We start from the raw sequence: 10,831 nt of genomic DNA on the forward strand, positions 1-10,831 counted from the left end.
TTATTGCTGATATAGTCGACCATGATTTTAGATATACATTAAATTGCCCTTCAAAACTAAATACTTTTAGTGAAAGTAATCTTATAACAATCACTGATACCACTGTGTTATTTTGGAATATCAGAGATTTTTTGTAATCACATAAATTCAAAATTGAATAGAATAATTAAGAATACTGTAATTGATCATCTAATTATTGTAACATAACAGCGTAAACTGGGATCCTTGGGCGATTAGCGTACTATAATTAGAAATTTCATCATTACTGCTTCTATGTGTAGATATTTGTTATGTGGCGACTACACTGGATTTGTAAAATTCCAAATTTGGGTTCAATTTCTTTACATAAAGAGTCAGGATGGCCGAGCGGTCCAAGGCGCTGCGTTCAGGTCGCAGTCCGGTCTTCCGGGCGTGGGTTCGAATCCCACTCCTGACACTGCCTTTATAATATGCGTAGTATGAAAAGGATGCTTAGTATCCTTAATGTGAAAGAAGATTTTGTAAAAAATAGATTAGTTAATCTGATAAACGAAGGTTCTTTATCAGATTTCAGTGTAACTGTGAATAATTATGATTAGATTAATAAAAATACATTTTTATTGCTGGTAAAATGACAAGATGTAATACTTATGCTTTCTATCATTATATCTCATTATAAGTAGTCCTGATATCAAATTACCCTGATATTGTTATTAGATCTTATACGTTGTTCTCATTTTCATAACATGTTATTTTATCGTAAACGTATCTTGCTATTATTATTTTACCATCTCACATTATTTATCATTATCCTAAGTTACCATCATCATAAGTTATCATTATCTTAAGCTATCATTACCATTATTTATTTTTATCATTAGTTATCATTAACGTATCTTGCTATAATTATCTTACCGTCTTACATTTATCTTTACCATAAGTTATCATTATCATATGTTATCATAATCATTATTTATCATTATCATTAATTATCAATATCATTATTAATCATTATCGTCTCTTCCCATTATCATCCTACCATCTCGTATTAGTTATCATTATCATTATTTATCATAATCGTAAATTATCATTATTCCAAGTTATCATCATCATAAGTTATTATTATCATAAGTTATCATTATCCTAAGTTATCATTAACATAAATTATCATTATTATTGTTTATTGTTATAGCTGTCATGAATTATCATTTTATCACTATTTATGTCAATATTCATCATCTTGCTATCATTATCTTACCATCTCACCTCCTGGGTCGTCTCACAGGCCTCCTCCACCCAGGGGTTTTTATTAGTTATCATAATCATTAGTTATCATGATCATTAGTTATCATGATCATTAGTTATCATGATCATTAGTTTATCATGATCATTAGTTTTTCATGATCATTAGTTATCATGATCATTAGTTATCATGATCATTAGTTATCATGATCATTAGTTATCATGATCATTAGGTATCATGATCATTAGGTATCATGATCATAAGTTAGCATGTCTTCTCAGCTTGAATGTGAAATAATGTTCCTGCTTATTACACTGTCATTGTTTTCCTGGGTGAACATCTCTTGTTCCCAGTGCCTTGAAGATGAAACTAGTTGCCTCTTTTTATCTCTCTTCTACAACTTCGTCCCCCTAATCGACTTCATATATAAGATCAGGTCTCTTGTTGGTAATGCATAGTTCGGTCTAACAACTAATATCAACAGCCAATATGAGATTCAACGCTACAGCTTTCGTTGTGTGGGCTGCCCTTCTCTTGCTTCGGGCAAGTGATGGGCTTCAGCCAGACTTGCCCCTCAGACAGTGTCAAGAGGAGTTTTCTGCAGTCACTCTCACAAGCACTCGACTAGAATTCAGCAATTCATTTAACAATAACGCTTTTATCAATTCCTTTATCATGAACATTATTTATCATTTCATTTATCATTAACATTATTTATCAATTCAGTTATCATTAGCATTACTAATTTATTTTTCATTAATATTATTCATCAATATATTTATCATTAACATTATTTATTAACGTATTTATCATTAACATTATTTTCGATATATTCATTATCAACTTATTTTATTTATCTTTAACATTATCTTCCAGTGTATTTATCTTTAACATTATCAATCAATTTATTCATTGAACAGACAATTACATCTACGACTGTGTCTACCATCTCCTTAACAGAGACGGTTTCTTCCTCCATTACAGAGACGGTATCACTGACCCAAGCTGATGTGTTCACTTCCCTGATCTACGTCCCAGTCTTTGTTACCAGAGCCATGACGAACGCCTGGCCAATCCATAAGACTGTTTACCAGACAGAATTTATCAAGGAGACTCTTAATTACGTAGCAACGGCTGTCGAAACATCTACGGTATATAATTGTTAAGTAGAGAAATGTGAATAAAGTCATTTCCATACCAAATTATCTATCAATTATATAATATATAACGTAATATATATGTATTATAAATTATAGATTATATATATATTATATATATATAATATATATATATTATATATATATTATATATATATATATATATATATATTAATATTTATTATATTTATATTATACATTTATATTATACATATTATATTATAATATCATTATTATATTATAGTTATCATCATTATTATATATATATATATATATCATTATATATTAACTATATATACTTATTATATTCATTTATTATTAGCATCATTTATTATAACATCATTTATTATTAAAATAATTATTATTAGCATTATTTATTATTAACATTATTATTAACATTATTATTAAAATTATTTATTATTAACATTACATTATTATTAATATTATTTATTATTAACATTATTTATCATAAAACATTAGTTATAATTAATTGATTATTTATCATTAACAGTATTTATCAATTAGTTACCATAATATTATTTATAATTTTATTTTTATGTTATCATTATCTATATTTACATTAAATTTTTATCAATTGATTTATCGTTACATTATCTATCATTTTTTTATCAATGACATTGACATTATTTGTCATTTCATCATATTTTTAACATATTTATAATTAATTTATCATCAACATATTTACATTTCATTTATCATCAACATTATCTATCATTTAATTTATCTTTAACATATTATTAATTATCATATAATATTATTAGTTTATATGTCATTAATATTAGTAATTCATTTGTCATTATAGTATTAATTTTATTTATCATTTAATTAATTTATTTATTTATTATTATTTATTTATTGTCATAATATTAATCATCATATACTTATCGTAAACTTTATTTATCATCAATATTACTTATTTATCTTGAAACATTATCTATCACTTATTCATCATTAACGTCATTTATCACTTTATTCATCATTAACATCATTTATCAATTTATTTATTATTTACAAAATCATCTTAATGTCTTTCGGCTTTAGTGTGAAAGTAGTGTTCCTGCTATTATTTTGTTATTATTTTTGTCAAAGTCTTGTTCCGAGTGCCTTCAAGATGAGACTAGTGGCATTTCTTTGACCTCTCTTCTTCGGCCGCGTCCTCTAATCTTCATATATAAATCAGATCTCTTGTTGGAAAAGCATAGTTCAGTGAACAGCTAATATCAACAGTCAATATGATTTTCAACGCAACAGCTTTCATGTCTGGGCTACCTTCTCTTGCTTCGAGCAACTAATGGGCTTCAGCCAGACTTTGCCCCTCAAACAGTGTCAAGAGGAGTTTTCTGCAGTCACTCTCACAAGCACTCGACTAGAATTCAGCACCGCTCTCTCTTTACCGTCGCCATCTGGATTAAAACCTGCATATGTTACCGTCACGACCACCACATGCGAACCCTTTACCGTTACTCACACAGAAACGGTTTCCGAACATCAGGCTCCACATTTGGCTTATACAACGCACTACGTTAGGGAGCTGAACATCCTCGAGAAGAATAGGGTATACACTCGAACCATTTATCAGCCTCAAACCATCACCATCACTTATTCGGCTACCCAACTTGAAGACCAGCTGACGCAACTTGAATGGACAACTACATCTACGACTGTGTCTACCATCTCCTTAACAGAGACGGTTTCTTCCTCCATTACAGAGACGGTATCACTGACCCAAGCTGATGTGTTCACTTCCCTGATCTACGTCCCAGTCTTTGTTACCAGAACCATGACGAACGCCTGGCCAATCCACAAGACTGTTTACGAGACAGAATATAACAAGGAGACTGTTAATTACGTAGCAACGGTTGTCGAAACATCTACGGTATATAACTGTTAAGTAGAGAAATGTGAATAAAGTCCTTTTCATACCAAATTATCTATCAATTATCACAATTATCCAATTCCTTAAACTGATATATAATATATATATAATATAATATATATATTACATATCATTAATATATTATACATATATTATATATATATTATATATATTATATATATTATATATATAATATATTTATATATTACTATAGATTTAATATATTATATATATATTATATATATTATATATATATATAATATTATATATATTATATATATATATTATTATATTTGATATATATATTATATATATATTATATATTTATATATATTAATATATGATTATATATTAATTAATTGATTATTTATTTTTAATAGTATTAATTTATTTATCATTAATATTATTAATTTATTTATTATTAATATTACTTATTTATCTTGAACATTATCTATCACTTTATTCATCATTAACGTCGTTTATCACTTTATTCATCATTAACATCATTTATCATTTATTTATTATTTACAAATCATTTAATGTCTTTTCGGCTTTAGTGTGAAAGTAGTGTTCCTGCTATTATTTTGTTATTACTTTTGTCAAAGTCTCGTGTTCCGAGTGCCTTCAAGATGAGAGTAGTGGTATTTCTTTGACCTCTCTTCTTCGGCCGCGTCCCTCTAATCGACTTCATATTAAGATCAGATCTCTTGTTGGAAAAGCATAGTTCAGTGGAACAGCTATATCAACAGCCAATATGAGTTTCAACGCAACAGCTTTAATTGTCGGGGCTACCCTTCTCTTGCTTCGAACAACTAATGGGCTTCAGCCAGACTTTAAAACCTGCATATGTTACCGTCACGACCACCACATGCGAACCCTTTACCGTTACTCACACAGAAACGGTTTCCGAACATCAGGCTCCACATTTGGCTTATACAACGCACTACGTTAGGGAGCTGAACATCCTCGAGAAGAATAGGGCATACACTCGAACCATTTATCAGCCTCAAACCATCACCATCACTTATTCGGCTACCCAACTTGAAGACCAGCTGACGCAACTTGAATGGACAACTACATCTACGACTGTGTCTACCATCTCCTTAACAGAGACGGTTTCTTCCTCCATTACAGAGACGGTATCACTGACCCAAGCTGATGTGTTCACTTCCCTGATCTACGTCCCAGTCTTTGTTACCAGAACCATGACGAACGCCTGGCCAATCCACAAGACTGTTTACCAGACAGAATATATCAAGGAGACTGTTAATTACGTAGCAACGGCTGTCGAAACATCTACGGTATATAACTGTTAAGTAGAGAAATGTAAATAAAGTCATTTTCATACCAAATTATCTATCAATTATCCAATTCCTTAAACTGATATATAATATATATATAATATAATATATATATTACATATCATTAATATATTATATATATATTATATATATATTATATATATATTATATATATATTATATAGTTTATATATATATTATATATGTTTATATATATATATTATATATGTTTATATATATATATATATTTTATATGTTTATTATTAACATTATCTATTAATTAATTGATTATTTATTATTAATAGTATTTATCAATTTAGTTACCATAAGTATTATTTATAATTTTATTTCTCATTTATCATATTATCTATAATTAACATTATTCATCAATTTTAAACTTATCATAACATTATTTTCTAGTTTATTTATCATTTACAGACAGAATATATCAAGGTTACTGTTAGTTACGTAGCAACGGCTGTCGAAACATCTACGGTATATTACTGTTAAGTAGAGAAATGTGAATAGTCATTTTCATACTAAATTATCCATCAATTATCACATTCCTTACGTCGCACAACTACTGATATAACTTTATGTATTGTTAACACTAGCTTTAGATTAATTTCTCTTTACCATTAATCTCTTTATCATTAACATTGTTTATCTATTTATTTATCATTACAAATCATTTTAATGTCTTATCGGCTTTATTGTCAAGTAGTGTTCCTGCTTATTACTTTGTCGTTATTTTTGTCAGGGTCTCGTGTTCCCAGTGCCTTCAAGATGAAAGTAGTTACATCTCTTTGATCTCTCTTCTTTATCATTACCACTATTTATCTTATTTATAATTAACATTATATATCAATTTATTTATCGTTAACATTATTTACAATTTATTTATCATTAACATTATCTATCTTTTCTTTTATTTTTAACATTATTAATCAATTAATTTATAACTAACATTATTGATTCATTTATCATTAACATTATGAATTCATTTATTATTAACATTATTAATTCATTTATCATTAACATTATTAATTTACTTATTATTAATTTATTTATTATCATTAACATTATCTATCAACTTATTTATCATTATCATTATATATCATCAACATTATTTATCTATCTTTAACATTATTAATTAATTTATCATTAATATTGGACATGGACAACTACATCTACGACTGTGTCTACCATCTCCTTAACAGAGACGGTTTCTTCCTCCATTACAGAGACGGTATCACTGACCCAGTGTTCACCTCCCTGGTCTACGTCCCGATCTTTGTTACCAGAACCATGACGAACACCTGGCCAATCCACAAGTCTGTTTACCAAACAGAATACTTCAAGGAAACCGTTAATTACGTAGCAGCGGCTGTCGAAACATCCACGTTATATAACTGTTATGATGATTACTAGTCGAGTAATGTAAATAAAGTGGTTTCAAACTTATCTATCTATTAACGCGTTCCTTGTTTCGTACAACTATCGTTATAACTATACATGCTGAATCACTGTGTAATTAAAATAATTTATTTGCTTCGTAGTGTTTGTATCATGAACAACCATAAAACCATCTATCGTTTTTTGTCAGCATTAATTCATTGCTGTTGTGAAAACGCTCGTTGTACCACAAGGAAAGTAGTTCTTAATCATAATCACTGATACCACAGTGTTTTTTTGGATTTTTTTTTTTAGATTTTTTTGTTATGGTATACATTCAAAATTAAATAGATTAATCAAGAATCCTGTATAACTGATTATCCATTTATTGCAACATAACAGCGTAAACTAAAATACTGGAATCCTTGGGCAATAAGCCAAAGTATTCATGAAGATAAACCCTATATAAAAAATTCAACATCACTGCGTATCGTATATCGTATCGTACTATTATTATGTTACCATCTCACATTATTTATTATAAGTTATCATTATCATTATCATTATTTATCATTATCATTATTCATCACTATGGTTATTCATGATTTTCAATATTTATGATTATCATTGTCGTTATTTATCTTTATCTTTATTTATCATTCTCATTATTTATCATTATCATTATTTATCTTTATTATTTATCATTATCATTATTTATCATTATCATCATTTTTCATTATCATTATTTTTCATTATCATAATTCCATTCATTATCATATTTATCATTATCATTTTTATCATTATCTATCATAATCATTATTATGATTTATCATTATCATGGTCTGTCATTATCATTGGTCTGTCATTATCATGGTCTGTCATTATCATGGTCTGTCATTATCATGGTCTGTCATTATCATGGTCTGTCATTATCATGGTCTGTCATTATCATGGTCTGTCATTATCATGGTCTGTCATTATCATGTCTGTCATTATCATGGTCTATCATTATCATGGTCTGTCATTATCATGGTCTGTCATTATCATGGTCTATCATTATCATGGTATTCCATTATTATCATAAATATTATTTCATTATTATTATGACAAACATTATTTCATTATTATGATAAAAATCATTTCATTATTATGATAAACATTATTACGATGAATGAATATCTCACTGCATGATGATATAAACATCATTATTAAACATGTATTATTTTAGATGCATATCAAATTGCTCTTCAAAACCATGTTTTTGCTGAATTTACATTTTAACACATTCATACTACACATCCAATACTAATAATATTACATGCATTATTCAAGAATTCTTTGTGCTTGATAATCTCATTGTTGTTAAATAACAGCGCAAACTAATGTATGGATACTTTGTGAGTAATGATCATGATTTTTCTGCCCTATTATGCCTGAAGAGTTTTTTTGTGTGTTTCGGCTTTAGTGTGAAAGCAGCGTTCCTATTACTTGTCATCATTCATTTATCATTAACATTATTTTTTTATTTTATTTATCATTAATATTATATCCAATTTATTTCATTATTATTTATCAGTTTCCTTTATCATTTGGCATTATTTATCAATCTTAGTTATTACTCAGCATTATTTACCAATTCATTTATCATCATATATTGAGTTATCATTTACAAAATCAATTTTATTACTAGTCATTATTTCTGTCATGGTCTCGTGTTCCAATGCCTGTCAGGTTTGAAAGTGTTAATTCCTCTTGACTTTCTCTTCTTCGACCGCGTCCTTCAGTTGACTATCAATATATACGATCAAATCTCGTGTTGGAAAAGCCATAGTTCGGCTTAACAACTAACATCAACTGCCACATGAGCTTCAATCTACGCAACACTTTCGTTGTCTGGGCTGCCGTTTCTCCGTTGCTTCGAGCAAACACAATGGGCTTTCAGCCAGACTTGCCACTCAAACAATGTCATGAGGAGTTTTCTGCGTCATTCTCATACGCACTCGAACTAGAATTCGCCCGATCTCTTTACGGACGCCAGTCATGGATTCTTAACCTACAATGTTTCCGTCACGACCACCACTTGCAAACCCTTTACGTTACTCACACAGAAAGGTTTCGCACTCCCGGCTCCACCACTTGGCTTACATAACGCACTATGTTTACGGAGCTGAACATCAAACGACGAAAATAGGGCATAACACTCGAACTCTTTATCAGCCTCAGAAACCACCACCATCACTTACTCAGGCTACCCGACCTTGTAAGACCGGCTGACTGCAACTTGAGTGACAACGACGTCGACGGCTTATGTCTACTTCTCTTTAACAGAGACAGTTTTTCTACTCCGTCATAGAAACGGTATAACTGACTCCCAAGCTGATGTGTTCACCTCCCTGAATCTTACGTCCCAGTCTTTGTTACCAGAACCATGACGAACGCCTGCCAATCCACAAGACTGTTTACCCAGACAGACTACATATTTTAATTCTTCAGGTTATTCGCTGAATACTCACTGACGTAATTAAAGTATACGAATTTTTTTTTTACAAACATTACATAAAAGACTTTCATTTAATAGTCAAGCCTTCACTTTAAGTGACCATTATATCAAGTTGCCGTGCTTCTCCGTTACGTTGTTCTCGGTATCATTGTCTTTCATCATATCTTGCTACCATCATATTAACTGACATTCGTTATCATAATGTTGTAATAATCATTATTTAACCCCTTATTATTGTATGTCTTTAACAACACCAGCCTTATTATATTCTTATTACTATAATTTTTATTATTAATTATTATTATTATTATTATTATTATTATTATTATTATTATTATTATTATTAAGATTAGTCTTTACTGTTTATTATTATTAGTTCATTTATCATTTACATTATATAGCGGTTTTTTTATTTATCGTTAACATTATTAACAATTTTATTTATTGATTACCATATATATCAAGTTATTTGTCGTTAACATTATCAACAATTTTTATTTATCATTAACATTATTTATCATTTAATTTTATCATTTAACATTATTTATCATTTGATTTATCGTTAACAATATCTATCATTTTTTTATCAATGCACCATTGACATTTATTTGTCATTTCATCTATTTTTAACATTATTTATCAATTAATTTTTATCATCAACAGTATTTATCATTTCATTTTTATCATCAACATTGTCTATCATTTAATTTATCTTTACATTATTAATTTATTATCATTAATATTATTGATTTTATTTTGTCATTAATATTAGTAATTCATTTGTCATTAATATTATTAGTTTTATTTATCATTAATATTATTATTTATTTATCAATTAATATTATTTAATTTATTATTATTAATATTATTAATATTAATTTTATCATTTACATTATTTATTTATTTTATATTAATTTATTTATTATCATTAACATTAATCATCAATATACTTATCGTAAACTTATTTTATCATCAATTTACTTATTATTCTTGAACATTATCTATAACTTTATTCGTCATTAACGTACATTTAATCACTTTATTCATCATTAACGTCATTTATATCACTTTATTCATCATTAACATCATTTATCAATTTATTTATTATTTACAAAATCATTTTAATGTCTTTTCGGCTTTAGTGTGAAAGTAGTGTTCCTGCTATTATTTGTTATTACTTTTGTCAAGGTCTCGTGTTCCGAGTGCCTTCAAGATGAGAGTAGTGGCATTTCTTTGACCTCTCTTCTTCGGCCGCGTCCCTCTACTTCATATATAAGATCAGATCTCTTGTTGGAAAAGCATAGTTCAGTGGAACAGCTAACATCAACAGCCAATATGAGTTTCAACGCAACAGCTTTCA

The 10,831-nt window shown here is 28.4% G+C and overlaps 1 non-coding gene across 1 annotated transcript; it reads left to right on the forward strand.

The window, feature by feature from the left end:
- The first annotated feature begins 352 nt into the window (after positions 1–352).
- Trnal-cag lies at positions 353–436 on the forward strand. The gene has a single exon. It is a non-coding gene; the product is annotated as a tRNA-Leu (tRNA).
- Positions 437–10,831: the final 10,395 nt, after the last annotated feature.

Source organism: Penaeus monodon, chromosome 41 (genome assembly GCF_015228065.2).
Source record: "Penaeus monodon isolate SGIC_2016 chromosome 41, NSTDA_Pmon_1, whole genome shotgun sequence".
In the NCBI taxonomy this organism is placed as follows: domain Eukaryota; kingdom Metazoa; phylum Arthropoda; class Malacostraca; order Decapoda; family Penaeidae; genus Penaeus; species Penaeus monodon.